The 16,192-nt window shown below is 45.3% G+C and overlaps 1 protein-coding gene across 2 annotated transcripts in view; it reads left to right on the plus strand.

Moving 5' to 3' along the window:
* ZFHX3 (zinc finger homeobox 3) overlaps positions 1–16,192 on the plus strand; it is a 692,957-nt gene that overhangs the window by 345,896 nt on the left and 330,869 nt on the right. For both annotated transcript variants that reach the window (XM_083165485.1, XM_083165486.1), the window contains one exon: positions 2,716–2,863. The gene's annotated coding sequence lies outside the window, so the exon portion shown is untranslated. The remainder of the gene's footprint in view (positions 1–2,715; positions 2,864–16,192) is intronic.

Consider the following 16,192-nt stretch of genomic DNA (forward strand, 5'->3'; position numbering starts at 1 on the left):
CTCCCTGCCGCCATGCTCTCCCCTCACGCCGGGGACAGCTATGCATGCTGTCCCCGGCGCTTCCTCCTCCCCCCTGCAGCCGGAAGTATGTCCGGCTGCTTCACTAGGGGGAGGCAGGGCTTACCTTCCGGGGTCCAGGAGGACCCTTCAGGAAGGTAAGCCAGAGGGGGGTCGGCGAGGCGGCGGGTTTGCGTCGGCGTGCGGCGAAAAGAAGCCCATAGGCTTCTATAGGGTTTCGCCACCAAAAGGTGGCGATACCCTTCAGTGCGGTATCATTTTTGATACATTGGAAAATGCGGTAAAACCGGGGTTTTACCGCATTTTCCATTTGATACATCTCGCCCTCAGCGCTGTCAGTGCAGGCCGGTTTTTTCCGACACAGATTTGACTTTTCGTGCCATCTCCGCGAGAGATGTGGAAAATATCCGCTAAAATATCCACTAAAAATGACGCTCACATTTGTTATATAAATTCAAATAAATAATGTTGTGTAAAAAAAGATTATATTTCCTATATAAGGTAAACATTACAGGACGTTGTGATGATTAAAAATTTTGCTTGCCAATTTTCAGACCTATTTTGACAAATTCACTTGGCACTCAAAGGGTTAAACACCGTGTATTCTGCATCGGCGAGCACAGACGAAACAATAGTCGAATACGGACGCATTTTTTACTAAAGCACGTGAATCGATGAGTGATTTCGACAATCCACGCGTTTTCCGACAGTGCCGATTTTTCCAACAGTCGAAAAATGTTCACTGAGATTGTATCGTCGAATGTAAATTCAACCAAGGATTGTTGAAAAGTGATAATATTTCCAAAGGTCGGAAATATCGACACAGACCGAATATCCCCCATAAACTGATTGCATAAAACATTTTTCTAAAAAACACATAAAAATAAACTCAATCGGGTGATTGGTGAAAAAGTGATTCAAAGGAAAAAAGGGTCTGTTAACTGCTACCAATCAGATTTGAACTGTTTCAATTGCAGGGTAGAAGTGAATGAAGTGACATCTGACTGTTTTCTGTTGCCAGGGGTAACAAGTTGGGGGGTGGGGGCACAAGCAGGCTCAAATTACTCAAACCTGGGCCTCTGTTGGTGTCCAGGAGCCCAGGAAGGGATTAACTAAACTGACATTGTGCAACATTGTTTTGTATACAGTAGGCCAGATGTACTAAGCTTGAAAAGTGATAAAATGGAGAGTAATAAACCACCAGCCAATCAGCTCCTACCTGCCATTTCACAGGCTGTGTTTGAGAGCTGATTGATTGGTGGCTTATCACTCTCCATTTTATCACTTTTCATGGCTTAGTACATCTCGACCACACCCCTCCTGTGGACACACCTCCAGCACCCAGGCATTTTAATGTATTGCAGGCCCTGAATAAGGCCACTTATTTTTTCTGCCTATCAATGTTTGTAGTAAAAATAACAGGACGTATGTTCAATATAATGATTTGAATGCGGTGATGGGACGGCTTTGCCCTCTAAAGATGGTTTCCTGGTCCAATGTCAGATTTGTATAATATAACTAGGAATACCTGCTAATATGTGATGAAGTAGGTGTTTTTTCGGTACTTATGAGTTATCCGGGCGCCCGATTTCTAAATCGGGTCGGATCGGGCACATCGCATCGCATCGCATGCGACCATCGGATGCGATGCGATGCGATGCGATGACCCGATTTTTCCATAGGAATCAATGTTAAAATGGACAGAGTCCATTTTAACATGGAATTCAATGGGAAAAAGGGGTCCTTTTCATACCCCTACTATCCAAGTGGGCATGGAGTTGGATATAAACCTGTGGCGAGCGTAGCGAGCCACCGAGCCCGAAGCGTGGCGAGCGTAGCGAGCCCCGCGAGGGGACATAGAATACCGGCCCCTCGCGGGGCTCGCTTCGCTCGCCACGCTTCGGGCTCGGTGGCTCGCTACGCTCGCCACAGGTTTATATCCAACTCCATGCCCACTTGGATAGTAGGGGTATGAAGAGGACCCCTTTTTCCCATTGAATTCCATGTTAAAATGGACTCTGTCCATTTTAACATTGATTCCTATGGAAAAATCGGGTCATCGCATCCGATGGTCGCATGCGATATCGCATCGCATCGCATCTGATTGTATGCCTTAACTTAAGGCATACAATCAAAAAATCGGGCGCCCAGATAACTCATAAGTACCGTTTTTTCCTCTATTTAAATGTATTGTTTTCACATTCCTGAGATTAATTAGTATACGCCCCAAACTCATTGCCATGTGAGTGGATGCAGTACACTAATTGGGGGGTCCACGTACTCAAATCCACAAACTGACACATGAAAAAACCTTTTCATGCGGTGATGATTTCTGTGTCGTCATTTTTCTCGTGTCAACATTTTTCCCACGTTGAGCTCGTTTACCACTGTCAAACTAATGACTGTTGACCCTATAATTCACACCCCTACAGTACATAGAATTAGCGAGCCCCCACAAATGGGATATTGAATAAAATGGCCAAAAAAAGGCTACACAACAGCACATTAATCAGGGGTGTACTGAAAAGGATCAAAGCACCTAAGGAACAAAAACCTTGGCCAGAAGAGCTTGCACTCTAATATACTTATATAAACAACATCAGCTGAACAAGACCATACATGTGTTATTAAATGGCAATCTCTGTATGTAAGCTATTAACAAAAGGTCATTGGAATTTCATTTTTGGTCTTCTCCAGAAACCGTCCCCTGTGTCTTCATCCAACAATTCATCTGTCCACTGACGTCTGTTGGAGAATAAGAGAAATAGATGTCCGCAGTGAGCTCGTCGACAAGTTGTGACAGCACCCGGTGTACGGCCTGCAGATCAGCAGGTACATCGGAAAGGTAATGTGCAACTCTTATTTCTTGCTTCTTTTGCTATGACCAGGTAGTAGAGTATAAGAAAGGAAAGTTATTGCTTCAAAGCGAGTAAATAAGGCAGCGGAAGTGGATTACTATTTGCTTTTTTTATTATTAGTATATGAGCACTGGCAACGACAGTAATTGTCAGAAGCGTAGAACAGTCAGTGGTGTGCCGTATCAGCTGTCATTACCATTGGATGGATTAGAGATGACAGAACACTGCCTTTATGGAAGTCTGAGGCGGTGGGATTTGTGGACGGTGGTCGTGATTACAGATAACAATTTGTCTGAGACTTATTTTCCGCTTTTTGATATGTAACGCAGAGTGTGCCGGACGCTTTAACAGTACATGGAAACGTACCGTCTGCTGCATTTCCATGCACTTTCCTGGACATAGTCAACCTGTTAGTTTCAACTAACAAATTATGTATTTGCCTTAAACTTTATTTCTCCACCACACTTTTAAACTGAGGCAGCCATTTTGAATGCAGACATTATTGAGAACAATTAAAGAAAAATGCTGCCACATCCATGCCCCAGTAGTATAAGTAATACACCTATGGCTGGTATTATACAGGAACAGGGCTTTATCCCACAGAACGGCCATCTTTTCTCATGCCTCTGCGGCATCACTGATTTTGTTAGGATGCTCTCAGTTGCTATGGCTCAGTCTGCAAAATGGCTGCCACTGTGAGGTAAGCCTCAGGTGCATATTCACAACTTTTTCCCTCCTCTTTCTTATATTTATACCGGAATTATTCAGTCCAGGTGTCTAAATAGAGAAACAAGAAAGAAAACAAAAACGGGACATTGTATAACTGGGTGATGTTGGGCATGTTGGAACTATGTAAATCTACAGTTACAATAACTATCCATATTATAACCGGATAATATAGGCAACATGTTTATTGGTTGTTGTATTGTTATCCCCTTAATCTATGTTGGAACTGTGTTAGTATATAGCTGGACCCCAGTCATTGCAGTACAGTAGTGTAGATATACACGCGCCGATCCATGCATCAAGACATGTCATCAGCTTGCTGGAAAAGGGACAACAGATTCCTTCCAGCCTCAGACAGAGATTGAAAATCACCTGTTTATTTTCCTGGCTGTTTTCAGCTGCTTGAAATTCAGTGCCTTGCACGGCATTCATTTGAAATTCTAAGCAGCGAACAGCCAGGCAATCAGGAGACCGAAATAAGCTGAATGGAATGAGCTGTAAGAGAAAGGGCTCATTTTTAGCAATAGATGGGGTCCATAGTACCTGTCATAAAGAGAGAGGGTGTCTGACTTGATGCGAAGTGTCAGTATATCGCATATATCACCCTGATGTATATAGTGGTCTATACCTTAGGGCCAGTGTATAAGCCTTTTATGTCAAAACCAAGGAACTAATAACCACATATCCAATATGCATGATTGAGAGACTCACAAGTATTGTACAAATATGTTACGATATCTCTTATTTAAAAAATGATCCAATAAAAATGACATAATCATCCTTAGAAATGGAATTATACCGTAGAAATGTTCTGGTTTATAGGAATTTTACAACCCTTAACAAATATTGTTATGCCCAGAATGAACGCAACCAATGTTGGTAATATTCTTACCAGCGGCAGCTAAAGGTGGATCACTCCTTGTAAGGCGTCCAATCATTTCCAAGGGCACTTTGCCATTGGTCAGGTGCCTCTACACACTTCACATGCAATACTGGCTTCAGGAATCTTGGTGACCTACAGTTCTTATTGTGACATGTACTGAGCAGGATAAAGGGCCAGATTCTCTAAGCTTCAAAAGTGATAAAATAGAGAGTGATAAACAGCCAGCCAGCAGTATTACATTGAATAAATAACAAAAAATAGAGTACAAATAAAGAGCGCCACAGTTCAATACACATTACAGCTTAAATATAAGTAGTGAGGACTCAATCAACATACTATAAGAGGCTTGAGGCCAATGATGGAGATGAGTATACGGACGAAGATGGTCACTGAGTGTTTGAGTATAGGAGAGGGGTGTAACTAGACCTGTCTGGGCCCCACAGCAACATATTGAAAGGGCCCCCAACAGTCTTCCAGAATAGGGGGGTGTTGTGGTCAGAACAGTAGATGGGATTGGTATGACAGAGCAGAAGGCAGGATCGGTTAGGCCACATACTGGTGAAGGTTATACAAGGGTGATGATTAAGGTTATGGGGGGGGGGGGGCACTGTGACTGTACTGCCAGGGGTTACATAGTGGGCAGTGGGATGTGGGCAGTTAGCTGATCGGAGAGGAAAGGGGGAGGGCAGGGTGACAGACACTGCAATGGGATAGAGCACTGGGCTGGGGAGGGGGATAGAGTTTTATCAAGATACCGGAGCGCTTCCGATCATGTGCTGTGGCTGGTGCCAGGCAGATCAATGGAATGTGGTTATAGGTGCGGATAATGTAAAAAAAAAATGAAGGCTGCAGGTGTTTTTTAGGATCCAATCGTCTACCCAGTAATATTAAAATAATTGGATGCAACACTCTTTCTGCCATGCATAGACATGATTATGGACACGGGCTCCGGCAGGTTGGCCGAGCCCCCGAAAAATTAAAGGGGCATGGTCATCGGAGAGTCGTGGCCAAGCCCATTTGAAGGAATTAAAAAAAACAACAAAACTTTGTTTGGACGGGCGAGCGCTGGTGGTAGTGCGGGCGACATTGCACACCACCACAGGGTGAGAGGACAGGCTGCCGCTGCACCTGCCTCTCTCTCTCTTTCCCAAGCTCTGTGCTGAACTGGGTAGAGAAGCTGTGCTGCAGAGGCAGCCCGTCCTCTCTACCTGCGGTGGTGTGCAATACCACCCAGACTTCCACTGCCCGGCTGCTTGCAACAGGGGAAAGCAGAGCGAACCCGGGCAATTCCAGGAGACCTGGGCCTGGATAAAAATAAAAAGTACCCGCACCCCTCCCTCTCGGTGCCACTGGTTATGGGCAAGTGTGGCACAGTGGTTAGCCTGTTGCGGCACAGCACTGAGGTCTTGGTTGCAGTTCCCACAAAGGTCCTATCTGTGAGGAGTTTGTGTGGCTGATTCTCAGTTGCTCATGTCCGCTGTCACTACTAGCTACAGCTCCATGTTTCAACATTACAGTAATGGGAATCTGTGAGACTGCATTTGGAAGGAAACCTGTCTGGTCCACTGTTGTTATGGCCACCCCCACTAAGACCAACCCCATAAGGGGTGCAAAATATTTGGTAGAAAGAGCAGACTCACCTCTGTCTGCATGCTTTAATCGAGAGAGGAAGTTGGCCTACACACCCAAGACCCTCCCCTGACACTCCCACAAGATGGAAAGTTCATCCAGTCACACGATTGCTGCTCAGTTACTGGCCAGAAATGGCCATATCACAGAAAGAGACAGATGTATGAAGCCTTAACAAGAGATAAATGCCAGGGTGATAAAGAGAGATAAATGTCCAGCCAATCACCTGCTAACTGCCATGTTACAGGCTGTGTTTGAAAAAAGTCAGTAAGAAGGTGATTGGCTGGACGTTTAGCTCTCCTTATCACCCTTGCATTTATCTCTTGTTAAGTGTCCACTTTCTTGTCCAAGAAATGGTTTTGAGCAGCGCTGGGTTTCACTGAAAGAATCACAACTATAAAATTGAACAATTTATTATATAAACACATACATGCATAATAAAATATAATGAAAAGATAAAATAAAAAATGAAAATATATCAATAAAAAGGGTGAAGGTTGCAACCAATTATTCCTGCATAATTGAGGAAAAAGGAGAGTTTCTCCACAATAAATCTGGTCTCCAAAAAGGCCTTTGGGATCTCCAATTGTTTAATGGTGGAAATAGTTCATCACATGGATTTGGAGTATGAATGGTTATCACAATAGACTTGGGGTGTGGGTGGTAAAAGAGTTCCGGAATATTACCCAGCTTGGTGAGTCGGTTACCCTGGTCAATCAATGAGCAGTCCGTCTAAGATGGTCCACAGTAGGCAAATGGCACTTCACTGGCAAAAGGTGGAGACAGCAGGGTCCTGTGCTGTAGATTAAATGCTGGTCCGGAGCTCAGTTGAAGAGATGGTTCAACGCGTTTCAGCACCAGACTGGTACCTTCCTCAGGAGCAGTGTGGGGTTAATTAGCTTCTAGTATGTGTACATGTGACAGGTGATAGCGTGTCATCTCATGACAATGACTGCGTAATATGGAAATAAAGGTTAGCAAATAAAAAAATTATATGATGTCCAAGCACGGACAGAACACGTGCCTATGGGTAATGTCCCTATATTTTGCTTACGTTTTTTGTTATTGTTGTGTTGTTCCATCGACATTTTGAATTTCATATATCGCGGGAAAATAATTCTTACCTGGTGTAAATACGGTAAGCCGACAAACAGACGACAGGTATCACAGTATTGGGGTTTATATATGAATTGTTGGGTTGTAAAACCCAGGATTTCTGAGCGTGTAAATGGCCAATATTAAAAAGCACAATGTTTTTACTAGCCATAACTTGTAAGCAGTCAAGGGGGGTACTTATTACTCATGCCAGAGTCTGCTGGAGGGGCAGCCTGTCCTCTCTCCCCAACTCTCTCTCTCCCTCTGTGTGCAATGAGGATCCCACACCCTGCATCCCGCATAGGGTGGCCATACCGGGATCAGCGGGATCCCAGGATTTGGCCCCAAAAAGTCCAGAATTTAAATCCCGGGATTGGAGCATCCGCTGCACAGCCACACTGTGACTGCATGCTCACAGACACGCCTCCAGCTCCCTGGTCAATGGTCCAGCTCCCAGCTACCTGGCGCCGGGCTCCCAGCTACCTGGCGCCCGGCCGCACCCACAGATCCTGGCTGCTCCCACTCGCACCCTGCCATAAAGGTAATGGCGAGGTATTTTTTTTTATTAGGGACGCCAATGCCGGGATCCTAGATTTTTTTTCCAAGGGGGGGCATGGCCACATCCCCTCCTGGAGGCCGCGCCGTGCTAGTGGCAGCGCCCTTTCTATTTTCCACGGCCCTGCAGAACTATCAGCGTCCCTACTTGTAAGCAGTGCCAGCTCCAAAGGTGGAGCGGCAGCACAGTCCAAAATTCAAATAGCGGAGCAATACCAACTGCCAGTGAGTCAGGTTGTAATGGCCTGGACCCGCCCTTTTAAATATTAGGCATGCACATGATCAGAAGCACTGGGTTTTACAATCTGACGCAGTATAAATCCGCCCCTATATGTCACATGACATTGTAGCATCACTGCTCCAAGACTACAACAACGGTGCGTGTAGCACGTTCTCTCTTACAATGCAGCAACACATTATTAATCTTTTATTGTGTAATGCTGCATCCTCCATAAATTAAATGGTAACAGTGGAGTCAACGTTCCTTTGTTGTAAAACCCTCATTATTTCAAGTGGTTCTTACAGGATGATTATGTCTGTGTGACAGTACCGGAGCCCGGTGGTAGCTGTAATGCCTTTATTCATGTTCTGCTTCTCCAGCTATGCTAATGTTAAATTACCCGCAGAACCTAGGTCTGAATATGCTGCATGGAGTCCTCCATTAAATTTACGAGAAAAAAAGCTATTTATTAGATGTTAAAGGATCACTACGCATTTAAATCAAAGAGATATAATAACATTCACATATAAATAGGCATAAATGCCCATACCATGACAGCGCCAAAGATTTATGCCATTGTGATTCCAATTGCTGCATAGATTAGTGTCAGGTATTGTTTTCAGCAATGCCAGAGCAAAAGGACACCGCACCCTGTGCTAGCCCCGCCTCCTGACTATGTGACATTATGATGTCATGCCAATGGGAGCAGGGCAGTAAGCTCTGTGATGCACAGCACTGTGCAGGCTGCAGGACTCTATGGGTAGCCATGTAGCAGCTATACAGGCTTTGGGGTGCCAATCTAGGCATCCGGCCGGCTAAATGCAGGGGCACCAACAGCGCCACCCACAAGACACCCCTAATTGGGGCCCTGGTTTTTTTTTTATTAGCTGCCAGGTTCGTCGAAAGGCTCATAAGTAGTCAGAGCCAAACTGTGGGACCACTACATGACTTGCCCGATAGATAGATAGATAGATAGATAGATAGATCATAGTTGCCTACCCTCCTGCATTCTGCAGGAGACTCCCTGAAATAGCAGCAATCTCCCTCTCTCCCTCATTAGTCTAGCAATCTCCCTCATGTCCCCTAGCCCACATTACATTGTTACATCATAGTTACCTCCCCTCCTGCATTCTGCAGGAGACTCCCTGACATAGCAGCAATCTCCCTCTCTCCCTCATTAGTGTAACAATCTCCCTCATGTCACCTAGCCCACATTACACTGTTACATCATAGTTACCTCCCCTCCTGCATTCTGCAGGAGACTCCCTGAAATAGCAGCAATCTCTGTCTCTCCCTCATTAGTCTAGCAATCTCCCTCATGTCACCTAGCCCACATTACACTGTTACATCATAGCTACCTCCCCTCCTGCATTCTGCAGGAGACTCCCTGACATAGCAGCAATCTCCCTCTCTCCCTCATTAGTCTAGCAATCTCCCTCATGTCACCTAGCCCACATTACACTGTTACATCATAGCTACCTCCCCTCCTGCATTCTGCAGGAGACTCCCTGAAATAGCAGCAATCTCCGTCTCTCCCTCATTAGTCTAGCAATCTCCCTCATGTCACCTAGCCCAAAAGGAATGAGAGACAGATACATTTACATTGAATCATCAGCACCATTTCCCAGCACATTACCAAGTATAGTAGCTCTGAGTAACTGCTTTGGGGCTCATCTACATTTGGATATAAGTCATTCTAAAAGATTCCTCTCAGATGTAGCAGTACACACCCACGCTTCTAGGTGCCACGTTCACAATCTCTTTTCACAATCTCTCCATATATGAAACTAGACACGCCCTTTGTGTGGAACATGACACGCCCCCTCAGTGGGGCACTGTGCAAAATCCTGCTACCAACTATAATCTTCCTGAAACTAGTTTTCAAAAGTAGGCAAGTATGAGATAGATAGATCTCAGATGTGTCTGCTATTTAGGTGTCTGCAAAGGAAAATTGTGCTGTTCCATAAATACAGTCAAACCTGCTTTGAATTATAGCTGTTCCTAAAATTTCACATTTTCTAGGACATCGCCTTCAGCATCCACAAATTATTTTAATATATATTGTTAACATCCAGATTCCAAGAGCGATAAAACTGCATGTGCCAAGAATTATTTTCCAGATCATTTTTGGCACCTTGAAAACATCAAAGTGCACAGACACAGGTGCGTGAGCGATTTAACACTCTGAGCCCGCTCCGATCCTTGTGCAGGGGCCTCTTCCTGTACACTCGGCGTATGCACTTGTGTCAGTACTGTAGCAGCATCTTCTGTTCAGTGGGCGAGGGAAGGGAGATAGAAACTGGCATCTCCACAGGGAACACTATTTATTTATTTGTTGATTCTTTAATAACAGTCTGTGCTGTGCAACTATGCAAATGGTAGAACTGCAAATTATCAACTGCTGATCAAATGAATAATCAATTGTTAATGTAACCCCTTATCACGTGGGGTCACCAGTGCCAGATTAAGGTATAAATGGGCCTGGATCTGAAATCTATCAAGGGCCTATTATGCGCAATAACAGGGGTTGTGGCCAGCACCTTTATTGGTCACCTAAGTTTATCACACCATATACCCCTTATACAAATCATGCAACACAATAGTAACCCCCTTATACTGTACTTGCCTCTTACACATTATGCCACATGGATTGAGCCAAAATACACACTATACCCATCGGATTGAGCAATAATCCACTATATGCTTCATAAACAGGGGCAGGGCCTTGGGCGCGCATTCAAAATATACACCTTAATGCCCATTGCATGTTAAGCCACACACCATAATGTCCATTACGTATTATCCTGATCCCAGGATTGGCCACCCTACTGCTTACCTACATGCTCATTGCCAGGGGTTCCACGCTCATTGTCAGGGGTTCCATGCTCATTGACATGTGGGATTACATGCCTGCGGTAACTGGGGGACAGCCGCTGGGCAGAAATGACAGCCATTGACAGCCGGGCAGAGAGCAGGGGACAGCCCGGTTGTATTCAGAGCACTGCAGGTCCCGGCTATTTGAAATAATACCCCTTTCACACCAGAAAATGCAGGGATTTACCTGGGAATAGGGACCCAGAATCATGCAGGGACATTCCCGGGCTGGGCCCTTTTACACAAGCCTAGTCCCTGCATTTTCTGGTGCAAGGGGGAGAGAACCCCCCCCCCCTTAACCAACCAGCTATATCTTCAGAACCAACTAACTGACCCATTTACATGAGACCAGAATCATATTGAAGACCTTTTGTGTTGGCTTCGAATGATTTTGGTCCTGTGAAACTGAGCCATTTGGTTCCAGAGAAATCTGCCCTCAAACAACATGAACAGCCATGAAATTACATTTCAGAAATGAAATATCTCTGGAACCAATGAACCCATATGGACCTGCCTGGTATCAGATTGAAGGCCCAGTGATTTGGATTCGACCGAGATCCTCATCCTCAAGCTTCTGTAATGCCAGAGGGGGAAAATATGTCCCGGTGGTATCTCCTAAAATCCACCACCATTTCCTTATCCACATTTAGGACCAGGCAATTACCCCTACTACAGGACTCCAATCTGGACACTTCCAGTCTGTACTCAGTCATAGGTAAACAGCGAATATAACAGGGGGCTCAGAACACACACCCATAAGAACTTGCGGCCTATCTGACAAACAATCCCGAATCCATCTGCAAATGCACCACATAAAGATGGAACGTGCATGAAATGTGTTTATTACTGGGCAAGTCAACAACTTGCAGATATATTTTCGGTTGAGCAAATCTCACAATAACCTATTTACTAACAGTTAACTAAAAAGTGTGCATGTATGAAGTTTGCGTCCTACGCATAGGCGCCGATTGTGTGGGTGCTCAAGGGTCCGAGCACACACAGAAATTGAGGAGCTCCCACGGAGCAGACAGAGTGTATTCAGGCATCCTAATGCCGAACCCATGCTGGGCGGAGCAGCTGCAGGCAGGGTTAGCCGCCCAGTGCCTCCCCAGTCCCCAGCCAGAACACATGCTCGCTCCAGCAGCAGCATTGAGAGCACTATCCGGTGGCGCACTGACTGAGCAGCTCAGCAGCGGCCTACCCGCCCGTGTTCCACCATAAATAGGCACCTATGGTCCTGGGGGCTCTGAGTCAGACCCATAAACTCCACACAAACCAGGCGTCAGGAATGGAACTCATGACTTCATCCTTGGGAGGCAATAATGCTAGCCATTATGCCATGCCTGAAGGGGCGATTCAGGGGATAACATTCAGCGCGGTAGGGTGGGGAGATGCAAGTCAGTGTTGCCGCATACAAATGTGTCCAATTATGACTGACAAGTATCTTCCAGATACTAAATACGCTTTTAAGATATGTATCTTTCCACGTCCCACTGGCCTTGTGCCAGTTTTGGAGTTGATACTGTTGTTGTCATCTGCTGCATTGTGTTATACTTCACCTTTCATTTACATGTTGCCCCACTTTTGGAGTTGTAAGGCTGTATAAATAATCTAGTCAGTAGTTTCCAGGGCTTAAAGTGGTCATGGAGAGGTGGTGGAACTCATTTCCCCTGCCATCGACCCCCCCCCCCCCTTCTTTAGGCGAACCAAGTTTATACCTTACCTCCCATACTTTATTCCTTACCTCCCATCCCATGCAGTGGTCATACAATTGTACCCCCAGTTTAAATTATTTCACACACAGTAGCACAATCTCATTCACATTACACCACATGTAAGCCCCTTACTCACTTTTTCATGTTAGTACTCCGTATACATGTATGCGGCACAGTAGCGTTGCTTATACACAATGCCCACAGTAGTACTGCCCCTTACACATAATGCCCACAGCAATAGTACCTTGTGACTGCTTGAAATCTCATATGCTGTGCCAGAAAAGATAGCTGCTGGAATTACTGTTCAGGGATGTGGTGGAGGTGGAACTAGCTCCCCCTACCATTAGAGGTGGTGGAACTCAGTTCCCCACAGTTCCCCCTCACTTTAACCCCGGTTGTCTCAAAAATACCTGTTTGGCATCACAATAATAATAATAGTTGTGTTTACTGTACCATTATTGCGATAGAACATGAATTTACAGAGGGGCATGTTTATGCTGACTAGGAAAAGTAAAGATTCCGGAGACCCCATACTAGGAAATCCTCACAGGGTCACAGCCTAGAGAGGCATCCATCTCTCCAGAACCAGATGTGGGACTGCTGAGATAAGTGTTGTGGTCCCTTTTGGTTGCCCAGTGGCCCACACTTCAATCTGGCCCTGTACAAGAAACGGCTGTAAATGGGCATTTGGAATGTCGTAATGTTTGTGACGTAATGAGGTCATGGGCGGGGTCTAGTCTGTGCCATAACAGTGATCCTCTGACCCCTAACAGAGGAGCTGCTAGACTGTACCTGCAGAGAGTAGAGCAGCTGCTAGACTGTACCTGCAGAGAGCAGAGTGCCTGTATCTATCTATGGGGCAGATGTATTAATGCTGGGTACACACCAGGACGACTAGGGCCCGATTCGCACAATCTAGATCCAATTCCGATCAATTGGATGTAGATTGTGTGCTGATTGGGCCCTTTTCTGACCTGGTGTGGACCGATACCGATCCGATGCGCGGTCCCGCGGGTCGGTCGGTCGTTATTGAGATCCTACCTGCTGCAGGTAGGATCTCAATGACGACCATACAGCCGGGTGCGGGTCGCCATCGGATCGGACCCGCTCACGGTGCACATCGTGAGCGGGTCGTGCCCCCCCACGTCATCGTGAGCGGGTCGGACGAGACACTGACGACCCGCTCACGATATGCATCGTGAGCGGGTCGTCCTGATGTGTACCCCGCATAAGCCCTGTGAAGAGATAAAGTGAATCAGCACTAGCCAATCAGCTCTTAACTATTGTGTTACAGACTGGGTTTGAAAAATGACAAAGAGGAGCTGATTGGTTGGTGCATTACCGCAAACCACTTTAGCATTTCCCCAGGCTTAATAAATCTGCCCCTATATAACTGTGCAGGTACTGCGCTGGTAATACAGAGGTTGTGTGCGTTACCTTCTCGTGGGTCCACAGCATAGCAAAAGCTTATGTTATATACATTAAGAAACGGAAAAAGAAAAATTCTCTAAATACATTTTCATGATGCTCTGTGCCCCAATTACACCAGCCCCATGTGCGAGAAGAAGCTGGTTGCCGGCAAGCAGATGAGCGCATCCAATAATAAAACAATCCGTAATGGGAAACAGATCAGTAAAGGTCCCTAATGAATGGACCAGCAGGTGAGGCTCTTAATGTCCAGGTTTGAGGTGGATCGGCCATCTGGATAATAACATCCTAACAAGTGATTATCACATTCCATACATTTCAAATCACCATTAACAGATAGAGAAGTGGACATAGAAGGTAATAAGCCGCCTGCACTGTATTACCTATACTTTCTGGAACCGGCTGGGACATGACGTAACGCAAATTAAGGATCAATTGTTAGGATACAACTCTACATCGCGTCCAGCAGGATTAAAATCATTTGCTACTTAAAATCTGACACATACTGTACGGTAATATTCTAATTCTAAAAAATCTAAATATAACCAATATAACAAATCTAATCTTATAGAGGAATGACAAAAAGAGGTAATTGACCCTTTATTCTTATTATCTCTGCTGCATCTAGTTAAAGTTACAGTACTTGCGGTTTTCCTTATCCGCTAGGTCATAACATTCGGATTGTTATTACAGCGAGTCCTCAGAGGGAGCAATTTAATGTAGTTCTTGCCATATTATTTCATTTGAAACTTAAGGTGTCCATACACTATGATTTTGGCCAATTTCACCCATTTCCGATGGATTGGGGCGAGAAATCGGCCCAAATCAGATGCGTGTGACATCCCATTTGACCCGATGTGCGGTCCCGTTCGCATCGCGTCGGATCCTACAGATTGGACCCGCTGCACATAAAATGTATCGATAAATTTATCAGATCAGTAAAGCACTGCTGGCACACACCTACGGACAGGGATGGACAGCGGCGTGTACCACGGGGCGGGCAGTGGCGGGTGCCAGGCAGCGGCGGTGTGTGCAGCGGCAGGTGCCGGGCAGGTACCAGGCGACAGGGGGGAAGCGGCAGCAGAATTTTAAATAAAATATTTTCAAAAGACCTGGCCGGTCACTGATTGGCTGAGAGAATTATCTCAAGCCAGGTCCTGTTTACACTATAGGGAGGAGGCAGCATCAGCTCCAAGTGCGGCCTCCTCCCCGCGCCACAATGATACGCTGCTGCTCCACCCCATCCTCTTTCTGACATCAGTGACCCGGCTTATTGCCGGGTTCCAGTGGGGGACTATCATCGCAAATGCCGGTTCGCTCCCGGAACAAACCAGTATCCAAATCCCGGGTGCGACTCAGCATTTGCGATGTGAACGGGGTATAATACATTGTTGTGCTGAAAGTAATATATATACATATTATGCCTTTGATTTTCATCCCCAGCATATGAAATTGACAATTTTATTGAGGGCCCCCACAATCTAGTTGTGCTGGGGCCCTTACAAACCTTAATCTGGCCCTGCATATATAATGTTATCACCAATGTATTCAAATTAATTGCTCCTATACAAATAAAATAAAATGTAAATTGTACTTATGACAATGTACCAGGACCCGGTAACTGTAGTTCAGCTTATTGCAGGTTTAGCGCCACGTTTTGGGAAAGCCTAATTAATGTGGACATTTCATCAGCTTGAAAATGGGATAATTAGGCAAAAACTGTAAAGTTTAATAAAAACTGTATTAGACCTGTAAAACTGTATTATTACAATTCTAAAACAGGGTCATATCTCGTTTTAATGTTCTATTCTTGTACTCAATCCCGAAAAACTATACCAGTGTCATTAACTGGTGTTATATATATGTTGACATTAGAATGAAGGCATGCTTAGCGTGCCAAATGAGGACGTCGACATTCGTCATGTCAACAGTAATGAAATGTCAACAATTATTAGAATGTCACCATGGGTATGTTTTGCTGTGTTTTTTGGGTGACAATAATGCCCTGATGACTTCTGGTTAATCCTATGCAATTGAGCATTGAGGGTGCATGTATGAAGCAGTGATAAGGGAGCAGAAGTGAGCCAGAGGAGAAGTGTCCCATGGCAACCAATCAGCTGCTCTGTATAATTTTATATTATTCAAATTATAGATGTTACTTCAGTGCTGATTGGTTGCCATGGGCCACTTC

Source organism: Crinia signifera, chromosome 11 (genome assembly GCF_055691185.1).
Source record: "Crinia signifera chromosome 11, ASM5569118v1, whole genome shotgun sequence".
NCBI lineage: Eukaryota > Metazoa > Chordata > Amphibia > Anura > Myobatrachidae > Crinia > Crinia signifera.